The sequence below is a fragment of the Labeo rohita genome, chromosome 3, assembly GCF_022985175.1.
Source record: "Labeo rohita strain BAU-BD-2019 chromosome 3, IGBB_LRoh.1.0, whole genome shotgun sequence".
NCBI lineage: Eukaryota > Metazoa > Chordata > Actinopteri > Cypriniformes > Cyprinidae > Labeo > Labeo rohita.
This window is the reverse complement of record NC_066871.1, coordinates 29,445,231-29,457,444: the sequence shown is the minus strand read 5'-3', so window position 1 is coordinate 29,457,444 and position 12,214 is coordinate 29,445,231. Positions and strand designations below refer to the sequence as shown.

The 12,214-nt window shown below is 32.8% G+C and overlaps 1 long non-coding RNA gene across 2 annotated transcripts; it reads left to right on the top strand.

Annotated features, from left to right (window-relative positions):
- Nucleotides 1–6,810: 6,810 nt before the first annotated feature.
- Nucleotides 6,811–9,468, top strand: LOC127155802 (uncharacterized). 2 transcript variants are annotated; one of them, XR_007825650.1, is made up of 5 exons: nt 6,811–7,037; nt 7,440–7,542; nt 7,622–7,733; nt 8,782–8,881; nt 9,137–9,468. It is a non-coding gene; the product is annotated as an uncharacterized LOC127155802 (long non-coding RNA). The 2 variants fall into 2 exon arrangements; XR_007825649.1 differs by having other exon boundaries at nt 7,622–7,798.
- Nucleotides 9,469–12,214: the final 2,746 nt, after the last annotated feature.

Sequence of the window (12,214 nt, the reverse complement as noted above, 5' to 3'; positions counted from 1 at the left end):
CGCACACAACTGCACAGGCTTGACGTCAAAAATCCTGGAATTAAGAAAACATACGCACATGATCAGGCCATACGCAGACCAGCACCAGCCTAAAACCAGACCTCTGCTTATCTCCAAAGATCCTTTACGTAACATGCAGTGGTTGTAAACTGGCAGGAGTGGATTTGACATGTCTTTATCCTCAAAGTACGGAGCGCCGCCTCAGACACCATCCATCGCATCATTAATTCAGAGGCTCACTGCCGTACGCAGAGAGGCTGATCCCCAGCGTAAAATCAGTTGCATGTGGCTTTTGCATTTCCGCATACACAGCTCAAGTCCAGTTGCACAACAGATGCAAATGAACCCTAAAGCACAAACAAACCAAATTACAAAGATGTTACTTATTAATTAAGCACACTGTGAAAGCATAAAGCAAGCCAACCAGCTATGAGCTGAATCACAACATTACAAACTTTAATAGGACTTGAGTGAAAGACTTACAATCCCATGAGACTTTGCATGAGGAATGACAATCATATAAAACTATCAGTTTAAAGTTGTTGGTTGTATTTCTACAAACAATATATTTAAGTTCACTGCAAAATATGCATACATGTACACAAATATTTCAGTGTTTTAAAGGCACAGGGAAACCAACTTAATTTCATCATCTGTAGTGCTGATGATTGGTGGAATGTTCTGTACATCATCATAGGTAATGTTGTTTTTCACCAGGAACTGTACTGATTATTTTAAAAACGAGTTGAAATTTTGTGAACAGATGGCTTCAACAATATACCAGAGAACAACCTCAGAGCTAACAACAGGCCTGTCTTGAAAGGTTTATGGAGATATGGTTAAAAATTTCCATACTAAGAAAATAAATGGAACATTTTACTCTTGGAACCTGACTGTTTCACTCTAAAACACTGCATGTTTGCCCTTGATGTGATGTTCTATTTCCAGTGTGATAAACTGAAAATGACAAATGTCATGAGTTTCCTTCCTAAATGATCTAATACTTGATTGACTGCCAAGTGTTAAGACATTTTTACACAAAATTATTTTACACAACTAAGCATTAAATGTATACTACTGTTGAAGCTAGGGCTGGGCAGTGTCTCCAAATTGGCATCGGATGATGTCTAAAGTGAAACACTGCGATGGACAATGACATGGAGGGAGAATTCGGAAAGACACGGAAAATGAGGAACGTGTTCTACAGAGCCACTAGCGGTAGCCTGTTAGAATACAGTACATATAAATTCCCTTACCACATAAACAGAGTAAGGAGAGATGACTGATAGGACAATGGAGACTGATTTGCAGATCCTACGCAAACTGACAAACATCTAATCTAGTAAAATGTGTGGTAGTACTGCCGCTCCGTAGTATAGAGTGTTTTCCGACGCGTCATCAATTAGCCATACTGGTGGTAATGAATACAAACAATGCCACTGAACTGAACAAAATTTATTTTGCTGATGATTACTGCTGAAAATGATTAATTATTGTCATGGTCTGGGCTGTACCGATCGGTCAGACCGTGAAAAACATGTGGAGTACTACAGACTGCCAAAAGCTGTAACAAATCAAGGAGAAGAGCACAAAAAACTGGAACAAAAGGCATTTGTGGTTGGCCAAACGGAACTAGGATCTCCAGGGCAAGAATCTTCACAACATTTCTGTTTGTTCAAATTTTTTTTCAAAATATTGTGCCCTTTCCTGCTTACTAAGTCCTATATGATTTAGCAGCTTCCACACATTTTTTTCTGTTGTTTAGACAGCATAAATTAGCAGAACAACCTATTATGGTTGTACATTAAACATGCAATCTATGCTGTTGTTTACATCCGAGTATCTCCACTAAAGCCGCACATCTGCGTAACTGACCAAATTGTGACATAAATGCAAACCCTCTATACAGACAGGGTTGCCAGGTTTTCACAACAAAACCCACCCCATTGCTACTCAAAACTAATCCGGTCCCCAGTTACAAATCGCATTTTTCGCAGTTCCCCTGGTAAAATGCACATTCCAAGGGCTAAATATCACGTTACTGGGGTAGCTTCAATCAGCGTGAAAACTGCAGACTTGGCAACACTGTATACAGAGTATGTGTAATCGCGAATCTTGAAAGTGAAAGTAAAAAGTGGTTGTGTATTTAAAAGAAATTTCAATGCCCCGCATATTAACAGCGGGTCCCTGATGCCCGCAATTAATTACACAACGATATAATTGCGAGAGGAAGTACTGAAATATATATTTATATATATATATATATATTTTTTTACTCCTATATTGTATTTATTTCCTTCAGAGTTCTACAGTACACGTCATTCCCTTTCTGTATGCTGTTCTGAACATACATTAAAGGGTTAGTTCACCCAAAAATGAAAATTCTGTCATTAATTACTCTCATATTGTTCCAAACCCGCAAGACCTTCAGAATCACAATGGATATTCAGAACAAAATGCGTATTCGTACTGGTAACTTACAGTGTTGCCAAGTGCGCAGTTTTCACGCTGATTGAAGCTAATTCTTTACAATCCGTGGAGACGAAAATGTGGAATAAAGTAAATATTTTTTATTTCTTTGTGCAAAAAAAGTATTCTCGTAGCTTTGTAAACTTTTCTAGTATATGGGAGGGTCAGAGACCTCTTGGATTTCATCAAAAATATCTTAAATTGTGTTCTGAAGACGAACGAAGGTCTTACAAGTTCGGAACGACATAAGGGTGAGTAATTGATGACAGAATTTAAATTTTTGGGTGAACTAACACTTTTAAGCATTCTAAGTGTGTCCCACAATGTCCCACTTCCCTTCTATTTCCAATACAAATGAATTAGAAGCAACAGTCACCTCAAATTCCTCACTTTTAGACAGGCTACAAAAAGACACAAAACTGCAAAAAAGGAAAATAATGGTTTGTTGGATGACACATAGAGTATCATGATCACAGTGACGCATATTACTGGTTTAAACATCTATAATTGCATAGATCTACAAATGTTTATTTTAGAAATAGCAGGCATAATTTAGTACATCATTATGTCGTTCCACTGCAAACACTGCCAGAGCATTCGATTATGCATGCAAATAAATTAGGAACAAAACGGCTTGTTAAAATTCACTAAAATATGACGCATTTCCATATTTATCTGCAAACCGCAAACACAATTTATTTGCATATTATTTACCTCAATTTGACAAAGCATCACCCTTTACAATCCTTTGCAGCATCTTCAAGACAACAGCCTGCTGTTTCACTCATAAATACACAAGAGCATCCTGCCATCCTGTTTATTAATACTGTATGTGTCAAGAGGCTAGACGTCAAGCTCAGGGACAAACTATTAAATATTCATCTGCTTCCCTTTTTATACTCTTTTCTTGTGCATTAGCTTCCTAATTCTTCTTGTCTGTCAATACTCTGTCCATTTATTCATCTTCCACATGGAAAGCTGGTCTGTTATTTGGAATTCAGATGGGCACTGCTGAGGGTGAGGAAGCATCTGCAATCTGACAGTCTTCTAATTCCTGTCTGAATAAGAAATTTATAGATGAAAACTCAACACACACAAATAAAAACACTGTGTGTGTGACATATCTCCACATGTGAAGGAGGGAACATGTTTGAGACACTCTGCTGGTGCACTCACTCCCTCACTCTCACTGCCAAGTTATGAATATTTCATTCACCCCCGAGTGAGAAAGAAAGAGATTGAGAGAGAGATGAGAAGTTATGAGAGGAGTCACAGCTATCATCAACAGTTATATAATTAGGCAATGAAACCAATGGCGGATGGAGAGTGGATGGGAAACCTGTTCAAATACAGTCATTTTTGCAATTCAGTTTGGTGCTACTAATGGAGCAGAAATAACCCACTTAAGAGGTTTTCATTTTCTCCATAGAGAAATCGATTTTTAATGATTCTGTATAAACCTTTCAAGACAGACCTCTGAGATCATTAATCAATATATGCTTTATTTGAAACCATAAGATGGTGTAATCTCAACTGCATGTAGTAAAATCACATCTAGTAGCCAATTCATGAGTCTCTTATGCTCATCAAGGCTGCATTTATTCGATAAAAAAATACAGAAAAAACAGTAATTTTGTGAAATATTATTGTGATTTCTAATATTGGTTTCCTATTTTAATATACTTTAAAATAGAATTTATTTCTGATGCAGCAAAGAATTTTCATCAGCCATTACTGATGTCTTCAGTGTCACATGATCCTTCAGAAATCATTCTAATATGCTGATTTATTATCAGTGTTGAAATTATTGTGCTATTTCATTTTTTTTGGGGAACCTGTGATAATTTGTCTTTGACTCTTTAATGAATAAAAAGCAACAACAACAACAACAACAAAAAAAGTATCACATGTCCCAAAAAAATATTAGGCAGCACAACTGTTGATTCATTATAAATTATAATGATTATATATGATTATCATATTATAACAATTTCTGAAGGACCATGTGACACTGAAGACTGGAGTAATGATGAGTAATGAAAATTCAGCATTTCTTCACAGGAATAAATTATATATTTTAAAGTACATCAAAGTAGAAAACTGTTATTTTAAATTGCAATAATATATCACAAAATTACATTTTTTCTTTGTTTATCTTTGATAAATGCAGCCTTGATGAGCATAAGAAACTTTTATTATACACACACACAAATAAAAATGCAAATATAAATATAAACCTATAAAAACAGTACAAATCAAAAGCTATTTTTTAAAGAGAAGGTAGAAATAAATATTTATAAATTAAAAGAACTAATGCTTAACATTTTTCTGTAAAACATGGATTGATCAAAATTGACAGTAAACATTTTTATAAGAATTCTGAATTCTGATTGGTTGAGCCGCATTCGAAGCTGTTGTAAATTACTCTACAAACATGCACCTTTGTTTACGTCTGTTTGTTGCCACTTTGTTGCAACCACAACAGTTTCTGAGGAACTACATTGTGTGGTGGAAAAATAGTTTTTATGAGTATCATTACACTTTATTTGTGGTTTTATTTTGTTAATGTATATGCAATAACCGTTTTATAAAGGAAATAACCCATGTGAAAAAGACGTAGTATTAAATGTGTTAAAAATGTATTTGAAATTCAAATAGTGTGTTTTTAATACATTTGTATTACCAACGTGCTTATTTGAAGTGCATTAAAAATATACTAAATCGCATTTAAGCATATTTACAGAAAGTATAGTTGTAGTTCTTTGGTAATAAATATATGCTTAATTACACTTTTAATAAATGTGCTAAAATGAAGTACAATTCAAATACATTTCTAATAAGTATAATAAAAGTACATTGGTAATACATTTATGATTAATTACACTTGTAAGAAATGTGCTAAACACAAATATATTGTAAATATATTTCTAAAAAGTATATTAGAAGTACTTTGATAATAAATATATGCTTAATTACACTTTTAAGAAATGTGCTAAACACAAAGATATTGTGAATATATTTATCAAAAGTATACTAGAAGTACTTTTGTAACAAATACATGCTTAATTACACTTTTACGGAATATGCAGAAATAAATGCACATTAAATATATTTACAAAAAGTATACTAAAAATACTTTGGTAGTAAATATATGCTTAATTACACTTCTTGAAATTATGCTAAAACAACAGCATACTTTTGTTAAACTTTTGGTGCACTTACAGAAAACATACTTAATGTACTCTTATGTAATGTATATATTATGTGTATTGTGTTGGCAGTATATGTAACTTGCAAGGCCTACTGCAATTTATATTAAATATTTATGTAATGAACATTAGACTGCTTTTCCAAGTTTTTTATGATAAACATTTGTAACATTTAATATATTTTATAAAAACAGTAATACATACACTATATGAATATGCAGTTGCATTCTTATGTGTAGTTTTTGGAATCTTATTATCTTGTAAGTGCAGGTAAGATTTGTATGTCTTCATTACTTCGTCACTTCAGTGCCACATTTCATCCGAAGGTCAGGCGACAGAAATAATAATAATGATTGTATCATATATACACTACCGTTCAAAAGTTTGGGGTCAGTACATTTTTATTGTTTCTTTCTTTTTTTTTTTTTCTTTTTTTTTTAAGAAATTAATACTTTTATTCACCAGAATGTATTAAGTTAATAATTTAAAAGTTTATTAAAAGTTAATAAATAATTTACATTGTTATAAAATATTTATATTTTGAATAAACACTGTACTTTTTAAACTTGTTATTCATGAAAGAATCCTGAAAAAAATAAAATAAAATCACAGGTTCCAAAAAATATTTGGCAGCACAACTGTTGATATTATCCAACACTGATCATTCTAATAATAAATCCGCATATTAGAATGATTTCTGAAGGATCATGTGACACTTAAGACTGGAGTAACAGCTGATAAAAATTCAGCTTTTCATCACAGGAATAAATTCTATTTTAAAGTATGTTAAAATAAAAAAAAAACATTATTTTATATTGTAAAAACATTTTGCAATATTACTGTTTTTTTTTTTTTCTATATTTTTAATCAAATAAATGCAGCCTTGATGAGCATAAGAGACTTCTTTAAAGACTATTACAAGTCTTACTGACCCCAAACTTTTGAACGGTAGTGTGTGTATATATATATATATATTATTATTATTATTTATTTATTTATTTTTGTAGCAGTGCATTCAGTTTGACCAATCACAGCCAATTCCTTGCAGTTCAATTTGGCCAATCAGAAACAAGCTATACAATTTGCAGGCAATTGTCCAATCACAGATTTTAAGGAGATGAACACAAGTTGATCGGGCAACGGATACGATATTTTAACGGAAATCATGTCGTTTCCTAGCTATGCTTTGTTTTATTTCCCTGACTCGGACATAGTGGACAGCACCGATATCATTTTAAGAGAACACAGACGAGCAGAGTACCAGCTCCCGCGAACAACTCAGAATAGCGGTGCGCCTGACAAGTCGCGGCCGACATGGACAGAGCAAGATACAGGCAGCAAAAATACTACTACTTGGTGGTAAGTTAAGTTTATTATTGTTACCTATTAGCGACTAGCTTTAAGATCACTTTGGGTGCATAAACTACTTTTCCATGTGGACAGTGTGCATATCTCAATGCTAGTACGAGGACAATTGACGTTAACAGCAACACTTATTAACGTTAGGTCTAGAAACTTCTGATGGTTATTCTATAAAGTGACTTTTCCTGTTTGATTCAAGTATAAAAGCATTGTCTGTTGTCTTTACTCATAAAAAGAGTAAACTTACTATAGGTAGATCAATAAATAAAGTTATAAGCACTATAATGTACACCAGTTACCATCAAATCAAATAACTGTACACTGTGAAATTAAATGAAATGGTGTGTGTGTGTGTGTGTGTGTGTGTGTGTGTGTGTGTGTGTGTGTGTGTATTTGCAGACGTTTACAAAGACTTAATCATGAAGAGAGATGCTTTTAAGAGAGGAGAAGACATCTGGAAGACCACTGCAGAGAAAGGGAAAAAACACCTGAAGCCATAAAGGTTTTAGATTTTTTTTTTTTTATTATTATTATTATTTTTTATTAATGGTGAAATGTTAATTTTAGTGTGTTGCTTTTAGAGTGCAAGTACATCTCAAAGTGCAGCTGATGCTGGAATGGGAGAAAAACTTAAAAGAGACCTCCAGAACCTGCAAAGACAGAAAGCACCTGTAACCTCTACTCCAATGTCAGGTGACTCAGATAACACTGACACTGACCTGTTTGAAAATACAGAGCAGAGACAATCAAGGAAAAGAGTAAGCAGTGTTTGCATTTCACATAAAGTAATAATTTTTTATTTTATTTTTTTTTTTAATATGACTAATGGTTGGCTGCCGCTTAATCTCAGAAGAAGATTCATAAAGCATGTTCTCTTTCAGGTGTCCAACTGGTTCCTTCAGTAGACTGAAATATGTAAAAGTATATTTTAGTAAGATTTGTTAATGTAGATTTTGGTAAGATCTACCCAATTTTGAATCCTTTTGCCAAACTAACTGGGTATTTTAGAGTCGTTGTTGGTTATGTAAACATCCATCCATAGGAAAAAAATGAGTGACCATCTATACAACCATATGACTGTACTTTGGGGTAACATATATATATATATGTATGTATGTGTGTGTGTGTGTGTGTGTGTGTGTGTGTGTGTGTGAAAATATCAATAATATATTTACAAGCATTTATTAAAAAATGTAAATGGATGCTGCCTTTTTGGGACAGCAAAGTTCTTCCCTAAACCTACCCAATAGATTGATTATTAAACACTTGTTTAACACATTTATTAACATAATATTTAATTGTTATTGAAGAAATATTTCCGATGTTCAGATATATATGTATATACTCTAACATATATATATATATATATATATATATATATATATGTTAGAATATTTTTGTCTTTGATAGAGTACCACAGCCAGTATGGAAAGGAAAAGTCATCTTGGTGACTCTTTATTAACAGCTATGTCAATATAAGGCAATGTAACCTTTTTAGCCACATTACCATTATGGTATATGATTGTTTGTTATATTTATAAATGTAACAAAACCTTATTAGCCGTAACCAACTTGCCATTATCCTTAGAAATTCCTGTCTTTGCACAGCAAAAGTTTTAAAGTTACAGCAATGCTTCTTTAGAAAATACATTTTATTGAATCAATAGACCTTGATTAACTAAAAATGAAGAAGAACTCAAATGTGTGTTGTTGTTTTTTTTTATTTATTTTTGTCTTGTAGAGTTTCCTGGGATTGTATCATCTCTCAAAGATGTCCTAGAGTCCATGAAAAGAGGCCCATACAGCTCAAGATCAAGTCTCTTGCTGAATCCTCAGAAATGGTTAGGAAAAAAGTTATAATAAATTCATGACTGTAATAATTATTTTGTGTTTTTGTATATGCTTAACCATATAGAAAATCCATTAGCATAGTCATTATGTGAGAATGGTGGAGATTCGCTGCTTTCCAGCACAGACCAAGCCTATCAAGAAAGGGTACTGTTGCCAGTGAAAACACAAGCCGGATCAGGGTTTACAGTCCTGAATTGTACTGTAATTTGCTGAATTTTTTACAGTTTCTTTTTCCCCTCTCACAGACACTGTGATAAAAGAGTTCCCAAAGACGACAGTGTCTGAGGTGCGGGCCCTCATTTGGAGGAAGTGCAACAACGAGTCAGCCTCAAAGAACATTCACTCTCCATTGGAAGGATGAAGAAGATGTGATGTTTGAGTTGTTACAGTTCTTGGTTAACTGTTTGGCTATTGCTAGTTTGTTAAAAATGCATTTGTTTGTCTTCTGTGGCTCCATATGTGGTTCAATTGTTTGATGAAATTGCTAGTTTCCTACAAATGCTCTTTAGTGATTTATTTTTTATTATTCTTATTTTGTGTTAAATGGAGCTCTGCAGATCACTTATCTTTATTTTTGAGAACATATTTTGGCTAAAAAAAATGTCTAATTAAATAAAAGTTTTGTACTTTATAAATGTGTATTTGATACTGTCTTTACAGAAACAGTAGTTTGCATTATATTTGTAATATATTAAACGTTTGTTATAAAAAGTATATTTTTAATATTAAAAAAATTTATTATTGGCATACTAAATGGGTTTTTTAAATGTATATTTTTAATATATTAAACCTATATTTCTGGCATATTAAATGATTTTGTAAAATATATTTTTAATATATTAATAGTGAATTCTTCAGTGTTATGAAAATACATTATAAATGAGCTAATGTTATATTTAAAATATACTGTAAATGCATTAATTATTAGCTTAAAATAACTTTGTAATGTACTTCTAGTACAACATTTAAGTGTACTCTAAATAAAATTAAGGGTAGTATAGTTAAAATACACTAAATGTACTTGAAGTGGGTCCATTTTAACACAATTTTAATACATTAAATATATTGCAAATAGATTAAAATTGATCTTAAACATATCTTGAAATGCACTTAATATACTTAAAGTTGTTTCAAAATAATACATTTAATATGTACTTAGTATAGTGCAATTTAAATATATTAAGTATGTCCAAAAAAGCACAATGTAAATATATTTCTTTTTCACCTGGGAAGTCCTGTGAAGCCATGGTTTACAGTAAATTTATAACAGCTAAGGGGCTAACAATGCCCCTTAGCTGTTATAAATTCACTGTAAACCACGTTTTCTTGGGGCTCATTGCTTATTATATCTATATATCGACTATGAATCAGTCATTTTATATTACATTATATCATACTGTCTTATAATTATATTATAAAGACATTACAAAAGACATTAAGTATCTTTGCCTTTTGCTCTGATTTTAAAAGTACTTTATTAAAGAATTAGTTTAAATGAAAAGAAATGGGCATAATACTTCCCAAACCAGTGCTGCTGAAAAAGTGGGCAATTACCATGTTATGCCATAATGTCTAATATAAGCTGTATTGTGAATAAAATCACAACTAAAGGTCACTCTTAGGAGTAACACAGTTGCTACTGACTAAAACAAAAAAATAGACTAAAAACGAAAACCTGCTGTAGCTCAAATATAAATGTGTATGCAAACATATAGTGTATTGACCAGTCAGCACCTAGGACTGGAACTACGCGTATTATAAAAATTAGAAGACAGATTGCTGAAAAAGTGAGAGAAACTAAAGGAAAAAAGAAAACTCATTTGTATTCCTCCCTCAAACCTCACTGATGCTCTCCTCACATCCCGTTCACTTCTTCACTGCCATCAATCCTCTTTCAACACACACACACAGTTATGTAATCAGTGTAATCCCTCTTCTGCTTCATCTGAACATTCATGATCTACAAATCACTGTGATGATCTTCCTCAACCGCTGCTCTGTCCTTTCATCAATCACTCTACATCTCTCTACTGTTCAGTCTACACTCTTTTTTCCAGGAAGGTTCTACAGCGAATGACAAATTCATTTCAGCTCTTTTCTCTTCCATCTTTACCCCCCTGTGTTTTAGTGCATATTTTACCGTAGTATAAAATCTCAGGCGTGATGCATTCCTTCTATCTAATGATCTCGTTTCGAATCTGATCTCTGGCTCGCATTCCTCTTCCCGCCGTGTCTCTCTGCGGTATGTTCCTGGTCAGCAAAATGTCAGGCAGATCCTGCAGTCCCCCAGAGAGAGCCAAGCTGTTAATGAGGAGCGCGAGCCAGAGACACACAGCACCAGCCCGCCATCTGATCTGGGTTCAGTTCATCTGAAATACAGAGAGAGAGAACAGAAAGAGAAGAGACCTGGAGATGCTGTGGAAAGAGAGGAAACAGCACGTCTGGTCAAGTCGTGAAACAAAAAACACAAATAGAAGGTGGATGAGGTGGACGGAAGAGAACATGGACATTAGGAGGGGCTTGTTGATAAAGCCTATATAAACGTAAAACAAGATAGTGGATTTATAAGGTCAATAACATCAGTGGCACAAAAGCTAATTGGAATAAAACACACAAAAGTTGCAGGTTAAATTCCATTAAACTGCAGATGTATACTTCTTGACACATACACTGTAAAAAAAAAAAAAAAAAATCTGTAAAATGTATGGTTAAAACACAGCTGAGGTTGCCAGAACTTTACTGTAAAATATGGTAGCAATGTTTTACGTTTTAACTTAAATTTACATTTAAATACTGTCATTTCATTAATTGAAATAATGTTTATATACCAACTTATGAAGTACTGAAATCTGTTTCGTACATTTAAAATACACTAATAACCACCAAACTGGTGGTGATGAGAAAGTCACATGATAAACCAAAGCCCATCACAAGCAGCTTTTAAATACTAACATATATTGAAGGTGCACAGTGTCATTCACATAAACTCTAAACACCATCATGGTAACACAAATGAAACTGAAAAAAAAATGCAATAAACATTAATTTACATGTTGTATGTAAAACATATAAATTAATGTTTTACATACAACATGTACATTAGGGTTATATGTAACATACAACCCTAATGTACACAACTGATAAGAAAAAAAACTATTAAAAAAATAAATAAATAAACTTGAAATGTAAAGCAGGGAATTCTGAGAATGTCAATTTACAGTTATTCACTGTAATTTTTATGTTCTTTTCATTTCCAAAAATGGTACACTACTGTAAAATTACATGCAATATCCAATACAGTTTTTCACCATATACAGTAGGGA